Source organism: Phyllostomus discolor, chromosome 3 (genome assembly GCF_004126475.2).
Source record: "Phyllostomus discolor isolate MPI-MPIP mPhyDis1 chromosome 3, mPhyDis1.pri.v3, whole genome shotgun sequence".
In the NCBI taxonomy this organism is placed as follows: domain Eukaryota; kingdom Metazoa; phylum Chordata; class Mammalia; order Chiroptera; family Phyllostomidae; genus Phyllostomus; species Phyllostomus discolor.
The window spans coordinates 59,420,906-59,444,355 of NC_040905.2; positions in this window are offsets into that span (position 1 = coordinate 59,420,906).

The window sequence follows — 23,450 nt, forward strand, 5'->3', positions numbered from 1 at the left end:
TTAACTTACTTCTCTAGACCTTCACTGGGGACTATAATTTAGATATTTTGACTTTTAGTCCAGTACTGTTTTTCATAAGATTTTTTTTGCCTATCTAAACAAACTACAGTAATTTCTTTAAAACAGAGTTAAAAACATATGGTTGTCCTACCATTGTTAAAACTACACATACATTGAGGCAGAGCATTTGCACTTTCACTGCTAAAGATACAAACACGGATCTGTAATAATCTATTGCTCATGCAGATGAAGAAAAAAAGTCAAAATGTGAATTTGTGGTGACTGTGGCCAATGAAAATGTGGTTCCCTACACTATGATATACAGTTGGGACCAGTAGTTTATTATCATGATAGAAGCATTTTTCTGCTGGATATTGACCAAGTGTCATTAGGCAAAAGCAGTTGTGGAAGTAGTGGTAAGATGCTCACCTTGGTTAATGATTTGCAGAAAAATCTCTGGGGATGTAAAAGTAGATGCAGTATATCTGTTTCTTTTATTGACTTTGATGCACTGTTGGAAATTGAAACCACTTCAGATGAATAAAAACCAGTCTATTACAATGGGATAAGAAAAAAGGCTTGGCCAAGATTAATATTTAAAGTACTCAAAACTAGTAAGTAGATTAAAACACAGTAATACTAGGCTAGTCTCAGCATCTTTATTCCATTTTTTAGGTTACAAATGTTGGCCTTTATGAGAATGTCTTCAGGCAATAGTTCTGAAATAAAATTATATGATTGATTTTCCTATACATATATTTTGATTCTCACAAATTTGTTAGAGGATCATTATAATAGTGTGGACTTTCTGCCTTGTAATATCTAACAGGGAAGAATTTTTTTTAAAGATTTTTATTTATTTATTTTTAGAGAGGGAAGGGAGAGAGAGAGAGAGAGAGAGAGAGAGAGAGAGAGAAACATCAATGTGCGGTTGCTGGAGGCTATGGCCTGCAACCCAGGCATGTACCCTGACTGGGAATCGAACCTGTGACAGTTTGGTTCTCAGCCTGCGCTCAATCCGCTGAGCTACGCCAACCAGGAACAGAGAAGCATTTTTAAAGATAAGACAAAATTAAATAATTTTGTGAACTTTGAAATTGGAGATTTGCAATAAACTTAGAAGAATAAATTATATACATATTAAAATCTTGTATTTTATGTGTATATTATCTTTAGGAAACAAATTAAAAGAATTTTTCTTAGATTGACTCATTCCAATAACTTTTTATTTGCTTTAGGTGCAAGAGAAAATATACATTTTTAGAATAATTTACTTGGACTTGAAATGTTAATAAGGCGTTAGTAAATATTTTTAATAAGAAGTCAGGAAACCTGTGTTTTCTTGGTTTTGCCACTGAACAAATATGTTACCTTAGAAATTATTTCATTTTTTAAAACTAAATCACTTCAACTAGTTTTCTTCTGAAACAAAACCCTGTGATTATATGTCATATGCTTATATTAGCAAGTTAAAACTTTATGTACTGAGATTGTATTTGCAGCCATTTTCTAAATAGTTGGCTAGCTATCTGATGTAAATAGTATGACGTACCATCTTTCTACGAATATAGTCACAACTTTGCTACCTACTCCCTAAAGTTAATTTTACGTAATTAATTGCATTTTTCTCAGGCAGAATTAAAACTGTGGACCTGATAGCCCTGAAAGATAGATACACACATACATACACATAAGCAAATATATACCTAAACTTGTACAAAGATGCATTCGTGGTGTATATAGAGCTCCTAGGATAATGGAGAACATCAGCAGTAGCTTTTTGACTTGCATGATTCTAAAATTTACCATGGAGCACTTAGAAACTGATGACATTTATACCCTTCCTCAGGTTATTTCAGTAGGTCAGGGGCAGGCTTAATCAGAGAAGCAATCAAGTTGGAACATAAACTACAACTGCAATAATCATAACTATTGATAAAGTATGCCATTACTTTCTTCTAAAACCTAGAAACAAATTATTTTGTGTTGGCTTTTAAAGAATAAATAATGAAAAATTACTAATACATGACTTTTAAAAGGTACATGTCAAAGTAACTTTTTAGAAAATGATTTCATATGTTCTTCAATATTTCTATACTATTCATATATCTGCTAAATGTTGATTATAAATAACAGTTTTCTTTTGTTTCATTTTTAGGTTGCAAATATAACTCCAAGGTAGGCTGCCTGCATTCCCAGAAATATTCTATCCAGCCTGGTAGACTCTTTTAATATATAAATATTAGAAGTCTCCATATTGTATATGGAGGAAGAAAACGAAGAAGTGTCCACATGGAAGCCCTGGCAGGCGTAGCTCAGTGGATTGAGTGCAGGCTGTGAATCAAAGTGTTGCAGATTCAATTCCTAGTCAGGGTACATGCCTGGGTTGCAGGCCATGACCCCCAGCAACCCCACATTGATGTGTCTCTCTCTCTCTCTTTCTCCCTCCTTTCCCTCTCTAAAAATAAATAAAATCTTTAAAAAAAGCGTTTAAAAAGAAGTGTCCACATGGTTAGGGAGATTTACATTTATTATGCCTAGGTAATCATTTTAAAAAGCTTTTTGACATTTCTCAAACTATGAGGTATCCCTTCCTCCCAGCTCTAGCTAAAGAAGATACACATAGCTTACAAATTTAAAAACTGTTTTGCTCTGACCAGCCCTTGCCTTTCAAAACCAGGCAAGGTATATAACTTGAAGAATAATTCATTGGTAAGATATTGAGTTGGCCAAAAATGTCCCTATGGTTTTCTCTAAAATAAAAGACATATTTGTCATTTTCACCAGTAACTTTATTGGTTTGAGTATTTTGAGCATGTCCCTGTCTCCCATTATTGGCTTCTAGTGGGAAGAGGTCAGGGATGCCACTAAACATCTTCTAACGCATAAGACAGCCCCACAGAAAAGAATTATCTGGCCAAAATGTCAATATTTCCAAGAAGCTTCACAAACCACTTTCAACATGTTCAATCAGTCACAGCACCTTCACCATACACTGCACAAAACTTTTTTTTGCATTTGAGTTGTATTTTTACCTTTCTTAAAATAATAAAGCATAATATGCCCAAACCATTATATATTTTCTTCCATCTTCAATATTAAAAGGTTACACAAAGATTGCCTGGCTGGCTTAGCTCAGTGGATTGAGCATGAGCTGCGAACCAAAGCATCGCAGGTTCAATTCCCAGTCAGGGTACATGCCTGGGTTGTAGGCCATGACCCCCAGCAACTGCACATTGATGTTTCTCTCTCTCTCTCTCTTTCTCCCTTCATTCCCTCTCTAAAAATAAATAAATAAAATCTTTTTAAAAAATTTTAAAAAAGGTTACACAAAGATTCACCAATTTTGATTATGTTTTTTTTAAAAAAATGCATGCGGATGTGACAGCTGTCACAATACAATCTAACAAAGTTGTTTCAAATGAAGTTAAAGACAACTAAGCACTACTAAGAACCATCAGATAGAAAAAAAAATAGTAGACTTCTGGGTCAACCCAGTACAATTCCTTAAGACTCTACTTGTTTTAGCAAAAAGATAGAGATGGTTTGACACTGAGACCAAAAGGTAAAGTGTGATAGAGCACATTTTTCAAAGTAACTGTGAGAAGGGAAAGGAAGAAAATTCACTTGGGAACATTATTCAAAAACACTGCCAACTGCATTTGGTGAGAATATGCCAAATCCTTCCTATACTGCAAGAAGTCACTTGAGTTGATACTGGTCAGTTATTTAGAAATGTTCCCTTGATACCTGAGTTGTCCTTGAGAATTTACTCTTGAGCAGATTGCTTGTCTATTGACCTGATTTTATGCTTTTTATGCTATATTTAATCCAAAAATATACATACATTTTATCCTAATTTAGCTAGTTATAATACAGCTTTTTATCAGCCAGCATCAAAGATATTTTCCTGGTTCTTCACCTGAATGTGGGTCTAGGGTCAGAAGAGAAAATTACTTCATGTTTGTATGTGTGTGTTTTGTAAAGTGCACTTTATTTAGCGCACGTAGAGATAATTAATTTTTTATTTCTCCAATTGGAGACTTTAAAAAATCAGGATTATGCTTTGTCTCCTTGCTTCTTTGTTTCTTGGAATTCTTAAGCACCTCTAGAAGAAAATTGGGTCGCTTGTTAGATTGAGTGGAAGAGCCTTAGGGATCCATTTTTCAAGGAAGTCTATTGGGTCTGCCTCCTCTACCCCTTCAGGCAGTCCAGTAATTCTTACATTCTAGTTCAAGATACTATCTTAAAACTATTATTCCTCTCTTATAGCCCTGTATATCTCTCATTTTGAACTATTATTTTATCATTAGATGAAGTTTAAGTGTCTGGGAGCATTATTTGGTGTTCAACATTTCCTGTTTTAGAGTCAGGTTCACTGCTTAATTTTAATATAAAAAGAAAAGGAAGCAAATACCAAAATAAAAAGTCAACATATTGTTACAGATCTATTATACCATACATTTTTTTCTCCCCAAAGATTTGTTCTCTTCTCCAGAAGCTTTCTTAAAAATATTTGACAAGTCTGTATTACTGTCCTTGTCACTTATTCTTCCTTCTATATTTTGAAATCATTCCTATACCAAATGTTTTTCTTGACTTTTGGCTTTTCTATAAACTTCTCTACAAAATAAATTATACCTATTCATTTGACTTTTAAGTCTTTCAACTGCCAAAATTAAATAGACATATTTAGGGTATTGTTAATGTGTTGTAAATGATAGATCCTTTAGCTGGCCCCACCACTTCTTCCCCTTCACCTCTATTTGCAGTTTTTAGATACAGGGTCAGAGAGGTCAAGTTACATAACAGTAAGAGTCTTTCCTTTATTACCCTTTGTTAGAGATTGCATGATAGTGATCTATTTTGATCTATATGAGATTTTTTGCCTTAATTAATCTACTTCACAGTAAGGTTGTTGTACTGACAATATAAATATGCTTTAATTACCCAAACAAAACTATAGTTCAGATCTTTGAATCACGATGGATTAAAACATCATTTCACAGCCAAACAGAAACATGTTCCCAATCACTGAACTTGAATTATTGTTATGTAGCTTGAGGCTTGTATTAAAAATCACTGAGTAATTGCAATCAGATTATTATAATCAAGTACAGGAACAGTAATTACAGGTTACAGTCACTTTAAGCTGCCCTGGAAGTCCTATATTCTGATCATATGCATATTAAAAGTTTATGTTAGTGATAAAATTAATGAACAGGACTGTAAGCACTTGTCAGTAGAAAAGATGTCACATATCTTACCATATAGGGAGTTGCATTTTCACATCAAAAACAACTGTTGTCTATATTATTTTTCTCTCGCATAAATTAGATAATAGAAAATATCAAACCCAGTTTTTATAAACTAATAGTGTTTGTTCTAGTATCCAATTTTGATAAATTTATCCGATTTTCTTCCATTGATTAATATTTGGGGTTTCATGATTCATTTTTACTATTTTAAAAATACAAAGAAAACTATATAAATTTTTATATAGAATAAAAATCATATTCCCCAATGAACTATAATTTTATAAATCTTTAATAAAAGGGAAAATTTTAAAAAATTCCTTGAAATCAAACTTAGAGAAGAAACATAAAAAGCAAAACATAAAATCTTTTCCAAATAATATGATCTTGTTTTAAAGAGACATAAAATGGAAAGAAAGCTATTTGATATTTGCTGAAGTAGTGTATTAAAGATGGATATCCATGTGGTGTTAATATTCTGATTACAAGACTAACCCTTTTTGAACTCCAATAATATCATTCCTTTATTCAAACAATGAATATGGCATATGAAATATAAATTGTATTTTGATAGTCAAGCTCTAAAATTAGAACTCGAAATCGAAAGAAGCCTAGAGCCCTAGGGGTCCCATCACAGGGAAACGACTCCTTCACACATGCCAACCACTGAATCATTTTATTACTCTTTCTGATTCACAGGGAAATGGGGACCAGAATGAACATACAACCATAGAATAGAGCTAGAAAATATGTAGCATGCAATTGGGTAGGAAAGTTAGAAGGAAAGACATGAAAAGGTTAAACACATAGGTGACTTGCAGAAAATTTCACTCCAGTTACTATCCAGATGTGTTGCTGAGGATAATTGTATAAACATCAAATGAGAATAAATAGGAAATGACATTTTGTATGAACAAGATAGGCCCACAGACAAGGAGACAGATCTCGTGCCAAGTTCACAGGTTTCTACAGCCACCATGACAGACAACATAAGCCAGATAAAAGGCCAACCAAACACCCAGATGCTGCTGCTGGAAAATTATAACTGGAGCTCAGCATCTGGGTTTCACAGCTGCCAAGTTCACCCCATGGGTGCTCCTGGTGCTTGGCTCAGACACTGGGCCAGACAGAACGGGGGTGGGCACCATCAAACAAGCTGATCACCACAGTGAACAAGAAGGTAGAAAGCCAAGTGTATAATAAAAAGCATGAACATGCCAATATAGTTTCAAATGCATAAAACCACACTTAGTGTTCCAAACACGATGCGGAAAGCAGGTTTTTCCTCTTTGGTGTAGAGATGATTTAAGAGGCATTAATGGTGGGCTTGTGGTTACAACCTCTAATCGAGTGAAGGATGTCGTCATAAATGAAATTATAAGCATAATTAGACAATGGATCTCAACTACCTTTACATCTAATTAAAAATACCTAGGAGGATAACTATGTAGAATGAGGAAGTGCATTTGGTAGAAAAGCCTACATCAGTAAGGTAAAAATGTAACAAATTAATATATAAAAAAGCATGTGAAATCCAAGATGGAAACAGGGTAATGAGGTAAGCTTTACAGCCTCCTCTGGTTTCACCTCAAGATTCTAAAACCCAGTCAACTTACAGCAAATACACACTTCACTGTAAATTGAGTCCTTAGAAAACAGCAATATATAACTATGATGAGAGGTTATGATGAAAAATGTGTGTCCAGGCATATGAAGCTTGGTATGTACATTAAAATGAATAATCAAAGAAAGTAAAGAAGTGAATATTTTTTTCAACCAGTATATTTCATTTTTTTCCTTATTGTTGAATTTATTGAAGTGACATTGGTTAACATAATTACACAGGTTTCAGGTACACAATTCTATGACACATTATCTGTATAGTGCATAGTGTGTTCACCACCCAGAGTTGTCTCTATCATCATTTATCCCCCATATACTTTCCTCCAGTTCTTCCCACTCTCCCTGACCCCAGCAATCACCACACTGTTGTCTGTGTTCATGAGTTTCTTTCTCCCTTTTTCTTTTTTGCTCAATTTCTCTACCATCCCACTCAAACCTCTCTCCCTGATACCTGTAGCTGTCAGCCTGCTCTTTGTCTCTATTTCGCTTGTTCAGTTTGTTCATTAGATTGCACATATGAGTGATATCATATGGTACATGTTTTTCCCTACCTGGATTATTTCACTTAGCATAATGCTCTCCAGGTCCATCCATGTTGTCGCAAAGAGTAAGAGTTCCTTCTGTGTTTAGAGCTGAGTGGTATTCCATTGTGTAAATGTATTGGGTTGCCCCAAAAGTTCATTTGTTTTTCCCTGTAAGATGGCTCTTCTAGTGCTTAGTTGTCTTTAACTTCATTTGTCTTTAATTTTGTTAGATTTTAGTGTGACGACTGTCATTATCAGCATGCATTAAAAAAATCAAAATGGTTAATTTTTGCAGTCATTTTAATGCTAAAGATGGAAGAAAATACACAACATTTTGGGCATATTACATTTTATTATTTCAAGAAAGGTAAAAATGCAACTGAAATGCAAAAAAAGATTTGTACATTGTATGGAGAAAATTGCTGTGACTGATCGAATATGTCAAAAGTGGTTTGTGAAGTTTCATGCTAGAGATTGCTCACTGGATGATGCTCCACAGTCAGATAGACTAGTTAAAGTAGATAGCAATCAAATAGAGACAATAATTGTGAAAAATCAATGTTCTACCACATGGGAGATAGCCTAAATACTCAATATCCAAGTTAATAAAATTACTGGGGATTTAAAAAATGTCTTTTATTTTATAGAAAAAATTAAATGGACTTTTTGGCCAACACAATACTATGGCTTTTTTTTACATTCATCTACTGGTGGGCACTTAGGCAGCTTCTAAATCTTGGCTATTGAAAATAATTCTGCACATTATTAGAGGAGAAAGTGGTCGCGGAGTAGGTGGAAGCTGAGTCCACTTGCTCTTGCCCACAACTTAAATTCTTAACTGATCTTCTGACAACCTGAACAATCAACAGAATCTTAGCTAATAGAAGTTTTGAAGCCCAAGAGTACAGAAGATGTTTCACAATGGGCAGTAAAGAGATTTTATAAGCTAAAGGGGAAAAACCTCATTTGTGGAGCCTGCATCCATGGATAGACTAGTCAGAAATTGCAGCTTCGTGGCTCCCTTCCCTCCCAAGTAAACCCTTGTCCCACACAGGGAAACCTCCAGACCCTGGTTGGGAGGGACTTAGGAGGATATATGGAGCCAGGGATATCCAGGCTACACACACAGCAGGCAGCATGTCCATAATTGCAGTGCCAAATGCCAGTCGAGAGAGAGAGAGAGAGAGAGAGACAGACAGACTCTATTTCCCAAAAAGATCAGGGGCTGCAACTGGGTCAGGCAGGGTCAGTTTTGGCCAGCCATGACTGTGAGAGACTTTTGGCTTTTTGGAGAGGTGGTGTGAGCAGAGAACTGGACAGTGGCTTGGTACTGCAGTGGGGGTGTCACATAGAGATTTTTAAAAAGCGGAACTGAAGTGTGCTGGTCAGGGAACCCATGTGCAGCTGCCCTGCCAGCAAAGAGACAAGATTGAAAGTACAGTTTGCTTCCACTGAGTACAGCTGGGCTGGAAGATCAGAAAGTTGCACAGCAAAGGAATTTCTGGGCCTCAACCAAGCATAGTTAGCAAGCCAGGAGGAGCTACACAAAACAGTTCGGGACTGTTTCTACTGTGAGGGCAGTGGGCTGGGAATTAGACAGCCAAGAGTTGAGCATCTGAGATTATTTTTGGCTTGGCAGAACCCCCTCCCAAGCAGAGTTTAAACCTCTGGGAAAGGAGGGACAGACCCAGCCCCCACTTTCTACAGGACTGCAAGCACCTCATCCAATAGGGAAGCTCTGCAGAACAGTCAGTCCAGGCTCAAACACCCTCTGCAAAGTGCATGTCCTCAGGAGAAAGACAGGAAAAGAAATTCCACAAGAGCCCATTTTGTGTCTCCCTGTGAGCACAGGGAGACAAAATATACTGCTTCCTAGGACCCTATTCCACTGAGGCCAGCAAAGCTGGGAGATCAGAAATTGGTTCAGTGAGGAGTAATCAGGGCCCCACCCAGCCTCAGCTCTCACACAGAGCTGCCCTTAGCACCAAGCAGGAAAGAGCTGACCCTCTTATACAGATTGGCACCTCCCCGGAAACAGACAGCAAGTTCATCAGAAACTATGCATTGTTAGAAATAAGCTGGGAAAGACCAAGACAGGTGGTGCAGGGGTAGGGGAACACATCCACAATTTCCCCAGAAGACTGAACAGCACCTCCCAGAGCAGACCCAGGAGTCTCAGCCTCCTGATCATAATAGAAGCGCCCTCTAGAGGCAGGTGAAGGTGGTACATGGGGTGCTTCCAGAAGTTGGATGACTCACCTCTGGACCTTGAGCTGATAAAAAGCCAGAGGCAGATCCTGAATGAGAAGACAGGAAGCAAACATCACTCTCTGCTGAAATGAATTCCACGTTATTCTTCTTCCATATTGGTGTTATTATTTTTTCTCTCACATAGTTTATTAATATGTTTTTTTCCTTCAGTTGTATTCCAACTAAGTCACTATTCTTTTTTATTCTTTTTATTCACATTTTTATATTTTTTTATTTTACTTTTATTTCAAGTCTCATATTGTACACTTCCCTTGTCTTTCCTCCATTTTGCCTTCTTATTTTCTTATTTTTTGTTTTAAATTTCCTTCATTTTCCCCTTTTCTATGCCTGTTCCTATTCCTTAAACTTACTATTTCTCCTCCCTCTATCCTTGCAAAATCATCTTTCTTTCCTTTAGTCAGCTCACTTCTTTTTTCCTTTCTGATAATATTCTTATTTTCTTTCCACTTTTATTAATCATTGCTTGTTTGGTGTGGATATTGTGGTTATTACTGTTTCTCTTCAATTTTATTCCAACTTGTTCACCATTTTATTATTTCAAATCTCATAGGTTACCCTCCATCCATCTTACTCCATTTTGCCTTACTCTTGCCCTTGCTTATTTGATTTTGAAATTTTATTTTTTCCCTTACTTAGCCTGGATTCTATTCCTTTCTCTTATTATTCCTCCTTCCTCTATCCTCAAAATCATTTTTATTTACTGTAGACATCTCGTATTCTCTTTGTTCTTTCTTATAATATTCTTATTCTCTTTCTGCCTTTACTAATCTTTGCTCCTCTGTCATTATTATTGACCCTGTTGTCATCTTTCTTCAATTTTTTCTATTGGTTTGCTTTTTTTTTATTTTATTTCAAGCTTCATACTATATTCTCCCTTTTTCTTACTCCATTTTGCCATCTCTCTTCCCTTTATAACTTATTTTTTAAATTTTATTTTCTCCCTTTCTTTGCCTTGTTTCTATTCCTTACTCTTGTTATTTCTCCCTCTTCCTTCTCAAAATAATCTTTCTTTCCTTTATTCATCTCATATTCTTTTTTCCTATCTTATAATATTCTTAATATCTTTCCACTTTTATTAATCTTTGCTCATTTGCTGTTGACATTGCTAATGTGTTAGGGATAGTTTTGCTGGCGTGGGTTTGGTTTCCTGGGTAGTTTTGCTTTGTTATGCCAGCAACTGTGCAACAACATACAAGATGTGGTGGGGGTTGTAACTCTCAGTAAGCTAGCCAGAGAGGACAACCCACCACCAAATGAGCCATCAATAACTAAAGCCCAAGTACAGCAAAAGAGTCAACATAAATTGAACAAAGGGCATCCCTAGAGCATCCAGCTCAGTGGATTAAAGAGACTGTACCACTGAGTCTCACAGAATTCCTACCACAGAAGCTCACCCCACAAAGACAGAGAGGTAAAGCAGATCGATCTGATATGCAGAAACAAACAAAAACAGCCAGCTATAATAGGGAAACAAAGAAACAACCCCCAGTCAAAAGGAAAAGAGGAATCCACAGAAAGACTAATAAATGAAATTAAAGCAAGCAACTTATCAGACATACAGTTCAAAATAATAATTTTAAATATACTTAATGAACTCAGAACTACAAAGAACTGAATGGGAACTGCTAGGAACTGAATGGGTACTACATCAGCATGAAAAAGGACATAAATCTATGAATAATAACCAGAAAGAAATGAAGAATATACTAGAAAGAATTAAAAACAGGCTAGATGAAGCAGAGGACTGAATCAGTAAGCTGGGAGAAAAGGTAGAAAAAAAAGTTAGAGCAACAATATGAAAGAAAGACACAAAAAGAATGAGGGTAGTTTAAGGGAGCTTCAGGACAACATGAAACACAACAATATTCACATCACAGGATACCAGAAGGAGAAAAGTAGCAATGGGTAGAAAACATGTTAGAAAAAATAATGACAGAAAATCCCCTAACTTGGTGAGGGAAAAAGTCACACAAGTCCAGGAAGCACAGTGGGTCCCAATCAAGATGAATATAATGAGGTCCATTCTGAGGCACATCATAATTAAGATGACAACAGTTAAAGACAAAGAAGTAGCAAGGGATAAACACCTAGTAACATACAAGGGACTTCCAATAAGGCTATAAGCTGAATGGCACAAAATATTCCAAGTAATGTAAAATAAAAAATGCAACCAAGACTTCTCTATCCAGCAAGGTTTTCATCTAAAATGGAAGATAAAATAAGGAGCTTCCCAGATTAAAGAAAAATAAAAGGCTGGAAGACTATGTATCCACCAAACCAGCATTGCAAGAGATACCTAAAGGACTTCTTTAAAAAGATGAAGTAAAGAGAGGGAGAATGGAACACAGGCACAAAGGGAAAAATGACAATGAATAAGTATCTATCACTGATAATCTTAAATGTAAATGGATTAAATTTCCAAACAAAAGACAGGATAGCTGAATGGATAAGAAAACATGACCCATATATATGCTGTCTACAAGAAACCTACCTCAGAACAAAATATCTAAACAGGCTGAAAGACAAGAAATAGAAAAAAAAAGTATTCCAAGCAAATGGACATGAAAAAAAAAAAGCTTGGGTAGCAATACTTATATTAGACAAAACAGACTTCAAAACAAAGGGTGTAACAAGAGACAAAGAAGGTCACTATATATAACTTAAAAGAGTAGTCCAACAAGAGGATATGACCCTTGTAAACATAAATGTACCCAACATAGGAGCACCTGAATACATAGGGAAAATCTTGTAGGACATTATTTAGGACATCAACAGCAATACAGTTATTATAGAGGATTTTAACACCCACTCTCAACGATGAATAGAATGTCCAAACAAAAAAATAAACAAGGCAATTGGGTAATTGAATGACACCCTATATCAAATGGTCTTAACTGATATTTATGTAGCATTTTAGCCCAAAGAAATAATTATGCACTGTTTTCTAATGCACATGGATCATTTTCAAAGGTAGACCACATGGCAGGACACGAAACAAATGTCAACAAATTCAAGAACATTGAAATCATATCAAGAACCTTCTTGGATCACAATGGCTTGAAACTAGAAACCAACCTCAAGGACATAACTCAAAAAATTCAAACATATGAAGACTGAATAACATGCTATTAAATAATGAATAGGTAATCAATGAGATAAAACAAAAAATCAAAAAGCACCTGGAAACAAATGAGAATGAACACACAACAACCCAAAATCTATGGGACACAGAGAAGTCAGTCCTGAAAAGGAAATTCATAGGACTACAGGCCTACCTAACAAAGATAAAAAATCCCAAATAAACAACCTAACCCTACATCTAAAACATCTAGAGGAACAACAACAAAGCTTAGACTGAGAAGGAAGGAAATAATCAAGATCAGAGCAGAATTAAATGATGAGACTAAAAAACAATTGAAAGGATCAATGAATCAAGGAGTTCTTCTTTAAAAAGATAAGCAAAAAGGACAAACTTTTAATCAGACTCATCAAGAAAAAGTAGAAAGGACCCAAATAAATTCAGAAACAAAAAGGGAGAAGTAACAACTGATAACAAAGAAATACAAATAATTATAAGAAACTGCTATGAACAACTATATGTCAAGAAATTGGACAACGTAAGTGAAATGGACAAATTTCTAGGAATATAAAATCTTCCAAACTGAATCAAGAAGCAGCAGAAAGCTGAAGTAGACAAATGACAAGTAGTGAAATCAAAGCAGTAATAAAAATCACCAGACATACAAAATCCTGGACTGGATGGCTTCACAGGCAAATTTTACCAAACATTCAAAGAAGAACTAATTCTTCTTCTTCTGAAACTATTCCAAAAATTCAAGAAAAGGGCAAAATCCCAAACTCTTTAGCCTAATTCTGGTATTACCCTAATTCCAAAACCAAGTAAAGACACAACGAAGAAAGAAAATTACAGACCAATATATCTGATGAACATAGATGCTAAAATCCTTAACAAAATATTGACAATCTGGATCCAGCAATACATTGAAAAGATCATACACAATGATCTAGTGGGATTTATCTCAGGGATGCAAGGATGGGGCAATATTTACAAATCAGCAAATGTTATACATCACATAATCAAAATGAAGGACAAAAACCACATGGTCATATCAATACATGCCAAAAAGCATTTGATAAAGTCCAGCATCCATTTATGATAAAACACTCAGTGAAGTGGGAACACAGGGAGCTACACCTAAACATAACAAAGACCATAAAGGAGAAACCTACAGCCAGACCCCTACTCAATGGGCAAAACTAACAGCTTTTTCCTTAAGATCAGGAACTAGACAAGGGTGTCTGCTCTCACCATTCTTATTCAACATAGTATGGGAAGTTCTAGCCACAGTGACTAGACAAGGAAAAGAAATAAAATGCATCCAAATTGGGAAGGAGGAAGTAAAACTGTGACTATTTGCAGACCACATAATACTATATGAAGAAAACCCCGTTGTCTTCACCAAAAAACTATGTGACCTACTAAGTGAATTTGGCAAATTGAGATACAACGTCAATATTCAGAAATTGATGGTATTTTTGTGTACCAACAATAAAACATCAGAAACTAGGAAAAAAGTATATGTTGCCATTTACTATAGCAACAAGAATAATAAAGTACCTAGGAATAAATTTAACTAAGGAGGTAAAAGACCTATACTTGGGAATCTGTAGAACACTGAAGAAAGAAACTGAGGGAGATACAATACATATGATCTCACCTATAAGAGGAACCTAATGAACAAAATAAACTAATAAGCAAATAGAGCCAGAGGCATGGAAACAAAGAACAGACTGACAGTGACCAGAGGGGTGGGTGGAAGAGGATAAGGGTGGAAAAAAGGAGATTGGACTAGTCAAGGAACATGTATGAATGACCCATGAACATGGACAACAGGGTTGAGATTGAATGTGGGAATGGGGGGTGGGTGGGCAGAGGAGGGCAAATGGGGAAAAACTGAGACAACTTTAATAGAATAACAATATTTTTTAAAAGAAATTGAGGAAGATACAAATAAATGGAAGCATATCTTATGTTCATGGATTAGAAGAATTAACATCATTAAAATGTCCATACTAACCAAAGCAATCTATAGATTCAATGCAATCCCTATTAAAATACCAATGGTATTTTCCTTATTTAGAACAAATACTCCAAAAATTTATATGGAACCAAAAAAAAAAAAACAAAACACAAAACAAAATAGCCTCAGCTATCTTGAAAAAGAAGAATAAGGTTGAGGGGATCACAATACCTGCTATAAAAATATACTTCAAGTTCACTGTCTTCAAAACAGCCTTGTACTGGCATAAGAACAGAAACACAGATCAATGGAACAGAATAGAGAGCCCAGAATTAAATCAATGTCTATATGGTCAACTAATATTTGACAAAGGAGTCACAAGCATAGAATGGAGTAAGAATAGTCTCTTCAACAAATGGTGTTGGAAGAACTGGACTGGTACATGTGGAAAAAAAATGAAATTAGACCACCAACTTACACCATACATGAGAATAAACTCAAAATGGGCAAAAAACTTAAATATAAGTAGTGATACCATAAAAGTCCTAGTGGAAAGCAGTAAAATTTCAGATATCCCATGTAGCAATATTTTTACCTATATATCTCCTGGGGCAAGGAAAATACAGGAAAATGTAAACTAATGGGATTACATCAAATTAAAAAGTGTCTTCTCAGCTAAAGAAACCATCATCAAAAAAGAAAAGGAAACCAATGGTATGGGAGAACATATTTGCTAATGATACATCAGACAAGGGTTTAATCTCTAAAATATATAAAGAACTCGTAAGACTCAATACCGGGAAGACAAACAAGCCAATTAAAAAATAGGCAAAGGACCTAAATAGACACTTCTCCAAAGAGGACATAAAGATGGCCCATAGACATATGAAAAGATGCTCAAGATCACTAGCCATCAGAGATGTAAATTAAAAACACTGAGATATCATCTGCTGCTTATCAGTTGATTTACTAATGACCATCATTAGTAAATCAACAAACAACAAGAGCTGGGGAGGACGTAGAGAGAAGAGAACCCTAGTGCACTGCTGGGAGGAATGCAGACTGATGCAGCCACTGCATAAACAGTATGGAATATTTTTTAAAAATTAAAAATGGAACTGCTTTTTGACCCAGTAACTCCACTGCTGGGAATATACCCTAAGAATCCTGAAACACCAATTCAAGGAACCTATGCACCCCAATGTTCATAGCAGTATTATTATATTGTATAAATATAATAAGATCAATTTATAATCAATTATACATAACTTCATGTGAGTTTATTTAAAAATTATTCATTGAGAATTTCTATGTACCAGACACTATCATAGGTTGTGGGTATAAAACAATAAGGAAGACAACATATCAGACTTTGTAAAGATTATATTATTTTAGTGGAAAAACAGATAAAAAGTTATCAAATAATAAATAATATGTCAACAAGATTAAATACCATCTTACACTCTTTTTAGTATATACAAAGAAGTTTTATGACACTACTTGAAATAATATGGGCTGACACAATCTCTTAAAAGTGGCTGGTAGAAATATAAATTGGAAGACAATTTGTTTTTGTCTTGTAAAGTTGAACATAACAGACCTGGTAATTTATTCCTAGGTATGTGATTAAGAGAATGTTTTGAACATTTGCACCAAGAGATATATACAGAAACGTGTGAAGCAATACTTTTAATAATAGCAGAAAATAGGAACCTGCCATAGAAAGGTAGTTTTGGTATATTTAGACTATGAAATATTACACAAAATAGGAAACAAAAAAATCACAGATATCTACAACAATATAGTAACATTTTACTTGAGCACAAGAAGTGGGCCACAGAAGTTACATTCAACAAAAAGAACTTTATAAAATTAAAAATGAGTTTATTTAAAAAATCATTGTTCAAGTATATGCATACTTAGGCAAGAAAGTAATGAACAGAATTTAGGATAGTGGCTAGCTGATTTTGAGGAAAGCAGGAAAATGAACATAGAAAGAGAACATTAATGGAACATATTTGTAATGTTTTAGACTAAGGAGTTGTATATTGGGTTCAGGGTGTTCATTATAACATAAATGAATGAATAAACAGGAAGGAAGGGAGGAAAGAGATGGGAAAGAAACACAAAAAAGAAGGAAAGAAAGAATAAGGAAAGAAAGGAAGGGAGTGAGGGAGGCAAAGAAAATGATAACAGTACAAAAACTAAAGAAGGCAGTATGTTAAAATCCATGACATAATGAATCCTATTCTGAGATTAATATGTGCATATATGTATGTGTATCACATACACACACATTTTTTTCAGGTAGTGGTAAGTGTAACAAAATAACAGGGTCAGAGGTAGATATTTATGATATTCTTTTATAATATGCAGTATATATGTGTGAATGTTTGTATATGTAAACATATAATTTACATAGTGAGATGGCTCTGTCATACATCACTGTTCTTGTGTTACTAAATACACAGCACTATGCTCAGTTGATGCCACCATACATAACAGTGTAGTATGATAAAGTAAAAATTATAAACTCAGCAGAAAGGAGCAAAGTCAAGTTATACTATGTGTTAGCTTGGGAAGCCATGGTTGAAAATTTTTCTATTGGAGTATGTAAAATTTTGTGCATTTTTTTAAGAAGAATTTTGCAGTGAAGAGTTTTGTGAAAAATAATGTCCCCTGTAAGAGTGTGTTTGACTGTTATTAAATCACAGGGCATTTTCTTTGTGGGAATCCCAAGAAAGACCCCAAATGAGTTTAGGAACAGAAATAGTTCTTTATTCCTGCCATTTGTTTATTATCTTAGAGACACAGTAAACTCTGCAGCTGAAGTGGGCTTTTTTTGTTCTGTTTTGTTTTTAATTTTCTTATATTAATTGTAATAGCACCAACTTGGGCTATACCAGTAGCACGTATGTAATGTAACATTGAATTAATTTTTTTACCACTGTGTTTCCATCTCATCTGTTTGTGTTTCTCTTTTTTACTCTCACTTTCACAGAATTTTATTTTACTTTATTTTATTAAATGAATTTTATTTCTTGAAATAAAAATATAAATACATGAAAAATAGCCAGTAACATTATTGGTTATTATGTCCATAGCTGAAAGCTATTTTTTACCTCCATCCAATCATCGTGCTAAAGATATTCTTAGGTTATATGTGTTCATGTGTGTATGTGTGGGCACAGCCCCCAGAAGGTGTGAGTCAACCAATCAATTATGGTAACTAAAAATAGGTAAGTTAAGACTTAGTGTGGTGTGAAAATTTGTCATTTTCCTAGGAGTATATTTGTCCAATATAGATTGTCAGTGTATATGGAAGGAAGACACAACCAACTGTAAATAAAAGCTTAGCTGAGACAAACTGAAGAGCAGCTGCAGTCCTCAGCCCTTAGAAACCAGTATATTTCACTAAGTGTCTTATCAGAAAGGCTTAGAAATTCCAACTATTTTCTCTAAACAGAATAATACAGAAGCTTTTCAGAGATGACAGCAATGTTTTTATTAAATTCACAATTAATAATCATATTTATGCCTGTTTTCTGAAACAGTAAAATAATTTTTCCTTAACTTCACCAGAAAACACACTCTCAAACTGTTTTTTTCAAAAATGATAATAGCAATACTTTACATTTTAAGAACACCATTATTTCCCTTTTTATTGCTTTCTTCCAAAGAGCTCAAAGCATTGCAAAGTGCTCTTAAAAAAGTTATATTCACATTTCTCTTCCTTTGATCCCTATGATGAAATGCAACCACCTCTATGCTAAAATACAGCCACTGCTTATGACAGTGAATAACAATTCCATACAATTCACAAGAAATAACATACCCAATTAAAACTGTAAAGGGGTCTTAGAAAGACAGATTTTAATTAGTGAAGCTGGAATGTGGCCAAGCAAAAAAAGGACTATGAAAAGTGGTCATGACCTCATTTTAACACTCTGTCTTATTCAGAAGACCACATCTAGAGTAGCCCATTGCATCAGGCTGACTTGGGGCACTGATTGATTTAGCACTGAATAAACGGGAACAATTCACATACTTAATCATCATCTGCATTTATCAAAGCAGCTAAAGATTTTCCTTGGTGAACCTCCTCCATCAGTTAATGACCCTGTGCATGTTCATTCGTGAGTCATGAAACACCAGGTCTACCCTCCCCTTGCATAACTATTTTTTGATAATATGTGTTATCAAATACCAAAAAATCACAACTTTAATGTGATAGAGTAAGATCAAAGGTCAAGCAATTTATAATGTAAACTTTAGATATTCAAAGGCAACCTTCTTTAATTCTGAAATTTTTAAAAAATATTACTTTTTTAGAAGTGTCAAAACTACATATCACTAGTTCCTGAATCCCATCATGCACACTCATTAATTTTATGTCCAGAGAAGGGGGAGTAGCAATGGATAAAAAAATAAAACAATTAAGGAAAAGAAAGATGATCTTCAGATTGCACTGATTCTTTTAAACATAATGCAGTGATAATATTATATGATTTATGAAAGTTTTCTTGAGTTGCTTTTTCTAAATTGCAAGTATATATTGAAATCTATTCTGTATACAATGCTTTGTATTATTGGCTTTTTAAAAATATAGCAATTTTATGCCACTTTCATCCTAGAAATTTCTGTGGAAGAAATAATTTTCCTGTTTGTTTCTTGCATGTTTTCATGACAAGGATCTCAAGGATGGGATTACAGACTGCATTTCAATCACCCCCTTCTCTCGAAGCTTTGTCCCCAACAATTATTTCTGTATTTCTCCACTCAGCAATTGCTCTCAATGACGCAATGGAGGAGTGGGCTGGCCATATCAATGGTTGACATTCATCTCCATTAACCTAAATATGTGACTATATGGAAAGTAGCCACACTTCAGCAATAAAAAGCTTTTGTTTATATAATGTAAAAGTGGCACAAGATTTACATTTAAATTATATTCCTTAAGAAAAATAAAAGGTACCTGTAGCTTTCAAAAATCTGAAACCAACTATATAGTCAACTACTATATAAAGGTTTTTATGTCTGTAGTAGAAAGCTATTTTTTTCTCTTTCTCCCCAGACCCTTTGGGCTTTTCTGGGTTTAGAGGATACAACTTTGTATACTCCAACTCCCATAAAAAATAATGCAAGCAGCCCAGGCTTGACTGGTAGCAAACTATCTCCAGGGCAGCTATTTCCCTTTGAATGTGGAGCTATGAGACCCTGGTCTGGGACTGTTATGCAGCAGTGGCCTTTGGAACACAATAAGCTTTCAATTGGTGAAGAGATGTAAAAAAATTAAAAAAGAAAGACCATGTATAGACATTAAAAAAATCTTTGAATCTAGGCGACACTAACACCTGCCACACCACATGTTTGGTTACTCAAGCTGATAGGCCCTTCTTTAGGACAATTTGAAATGGGTTCATGTCATGTGAAACCAAGAGTACTGACCCAAATATTAACTGTGTGTATAATACGAATGGATACTGTGCTAGGGCAGGATATTTGGAGCTTTACTGCAGTGCTGTGCAAGCAGATAGTGTCCCTACCCTCAGGATGTTAACACACTCACACGGGAGACAAAAGATGAATAGGTAAATAAAACAAATAGTTAATGATAAATGATAATGTGTTAAAAAAAAAAGTTAACATGGTTCTGGGATAGTGAAAACCAGGAACATGCTTAGGTCAGGGGAGGTCTTGCTTGGCTAGTGTTAGACTTCACAAATGTACTCTAAGTACCTTTAAAAACAATGTTTTCATTCAGATCCTTTTCAAAGCATAGGTTTAATCTTTTAAAAAATGTATTGCCTTTTCTGATTAGTAACCGCAATGATATGACCAATAATAACTAATATTTATTGCCAGCTGCTACAGGCTCCTCACCACTGGATGAATTTTATATATATTGTTTCTATGTAACCTTCAAAATCCTATAAGGTTAAAGTCATCATTGTTACAATTGTACATATGATGAGGTAAAAGAATACAGATGTTAAATATTATCTAGTAATCAGAAGAGATAGTGCTTGATCTCTGGAAATCTGAAACCTGGGTTTGCATTCTTCACCACTATCCTATTAGAAGAGTAAACCATACTTGCTGCTAAATTTCAAACATTATAGGTATATATTCTCTAGCAAGAGAAAATTCACTCCTTCCTTACTATCATCTTTTCTTGAGATAAACATTCTTAAGCATTGGGTGCATGAGAAATTTTCTTATACACAGAGTCATGCTTTTTAAGTTTCTGATAATGTTATACATACCATATGTTTCATAAGACATGCCCATGATTTACTTTTTCCCATGGGTGATTTGAGATATATACTTACTTATGTTTTAAAAGTAAACTTTATGCAACTTGAATTATTTTCTCCCCCTAATTTTATATGGAATTGTACACAGCCAGATGATTCCTCCTTTACAATAAAGGTTTATACACTTCAATTCTCATAGTTTTAGAATTTCTCTACAATTCATTCTGCCTCCCAAATAATCCTTTATTAGCAAAACGTGCCTACTATCTCAGCATTAGAAGGCAAATTTAAGCAAGAGCAATGACATTTTGAAATTCAGTGGAGTTTTTCAGCTAGAAATACTGTCATCTTCTAAAACTGAGTCTTTCTTGGTCTTTTAATTATTACATACATGAGAAGCAGATCTACCTCTTAAACTCACAGATTGCAAGCATGAGAAAATGAAACAAACTATAATATTTACAGAGTTCTTATTGTGTGCAACTTACACATGCAGCGCCCTGAAGGCTCAATGGTGGACAAAGTCAATAGTGTTTCAGCTTCAGAGAACTCAATATGAACACAAAAGAGAGCACCATCTTCTTAAAATTTTTGCTGTTTTGCCCATTGTAATTGCTACAGTTAAAGGAAAGAGGCATGAAAGACAGTGTCACCTTTCTTTCTCCTTTATCTTTTCATGACTAGGTCTAAACTACTTGCCAAATATCTTTAAAGAATGATTGAGGAAAATCTGAGTTTTCCTTAGTTACACTTAAATCCAAAGAGCCCTTTCTCTGTCAGAAATGAGTTTGATTTGCTCAAAATAGTGTTTGGCTTGGGTGGCAAACTAAATGTTCTTAGAAACTTGCTGCACTGGATGTCCTTAAGTGTAAAAATCTATTTCAAAACTCTCAAGGTTACAGTTAAGACAATGCAGAGTCCTGGACTTCCAGGAAGAAGATAGTTCACAGAGGACTTTAAGATGAGCACATTGTGCCAACCAAAGCAGAAGTCTTCAGTATTGATTGCTTTCCTCATAATTATTATATGTTTCAAAAGTGTATTTGTTACTCAGCTATGAGATGCAACCTGTGAACTTGGGGGAAAATGTATGTCATTGCTTCCATCACTCATTGTGACTATATGAAATCTTCACAAGTATGAGGTCTTTTGTCAAATTATTTTTCCCATGAACTCTCTGAAACCATTTATTTCATTTTTAAAGGCAAGGTAACAAGGAACTCACTACTTCATATTTATGCAGTCACATGCAGCTTCTTTGATAAAACCACCACAAAAGAAGAAATCACCACCACAAATGTATCAGTGGTTTCAGAGGCATCTTGTAATACTTTAATGTTTCATGATATGAGCTGACTTTTCTAGTTGGTCTTAACTTAAATATCCACTTATCTATTTTATTGCTAAGTACAATCTTACTAAGTGCCAAGCAAGCGTAAGTACACTATCTCTGTTTAGCCTCACAGTGAATGTAGGGTAGGTATTATCATTCCCTTCCTAGGATGACCTCAGCTACTAGCATACATAATTATCAAATGGGAGAACAAGAATTTGAACCCAGAAAGTCCCAGAAAGTACATGTAATCCAACATGGTACCAACCACATATGAAAATACTTACACAGGTCAGTCTGCATCCAAAAATGAAACATGTTGCCTACCGTATGTGTGTATAGAAAAAAAAAACTCTCATAGAATCTTACATGTAGAAGTTCTTGAGAGAGTAGAAGTTTATCGCTACTTACACATCCCAGTTAAATAAAAATGGAATTTGAAACACACAATTACTCTTATTTGACCTAATGTTCATCAATGAGAAGAACAGAGAAGGCAATTGAAAACATCTGCATTCTAAATGCATGTGCACCAATAGCTACTCTCTGACCTTGGGCCTCAGTACCTGAATGTGTAAAATGAGGTGGTGGGCAGGAAATCTGGTTGTAAAGCCTAAATATAAAATTTTAAATTAGATTACGTTAATCTCATACAACTGTCTTTTAGTCCTATTTCTAAATAGCAGTAATTAATACTGTAGGGGATTAAGTTGTCTCCACTCCAAACATTTCATGAATGAGTGTACAAACCCATATTAAAGAGCAAGATTACGGCACATCTTAGAGATGGTTTCTATAAACAAGTAAACTCAGACTGATAGAAGATGCCTCTATTATGAAGAGTGAGAAACAAAGAAATAACCTATGATTCCTTTTCTTTTAGCTTATTGATTTTTAGGTATATTTACCATGTGCCAAACACAACTTAAAATTAAAGTAATAATTTAAAAAGTTATTGCTGTAAAGCAAAGGATGAAAGGGGTCTCTGCAGGGAAGTGTGTCTCCCTAGAGTCCTCCTAATACTGATTAACACTAGTTTTTGAAATGTTAATTAGTTTTGAGCTTAACAGCTAGTCATTGTCTAAAAGGGCATGGAGCAAAACTTTTTCAAAGTTTGGACTAAGGAGTATTTAACTCCTTAATGC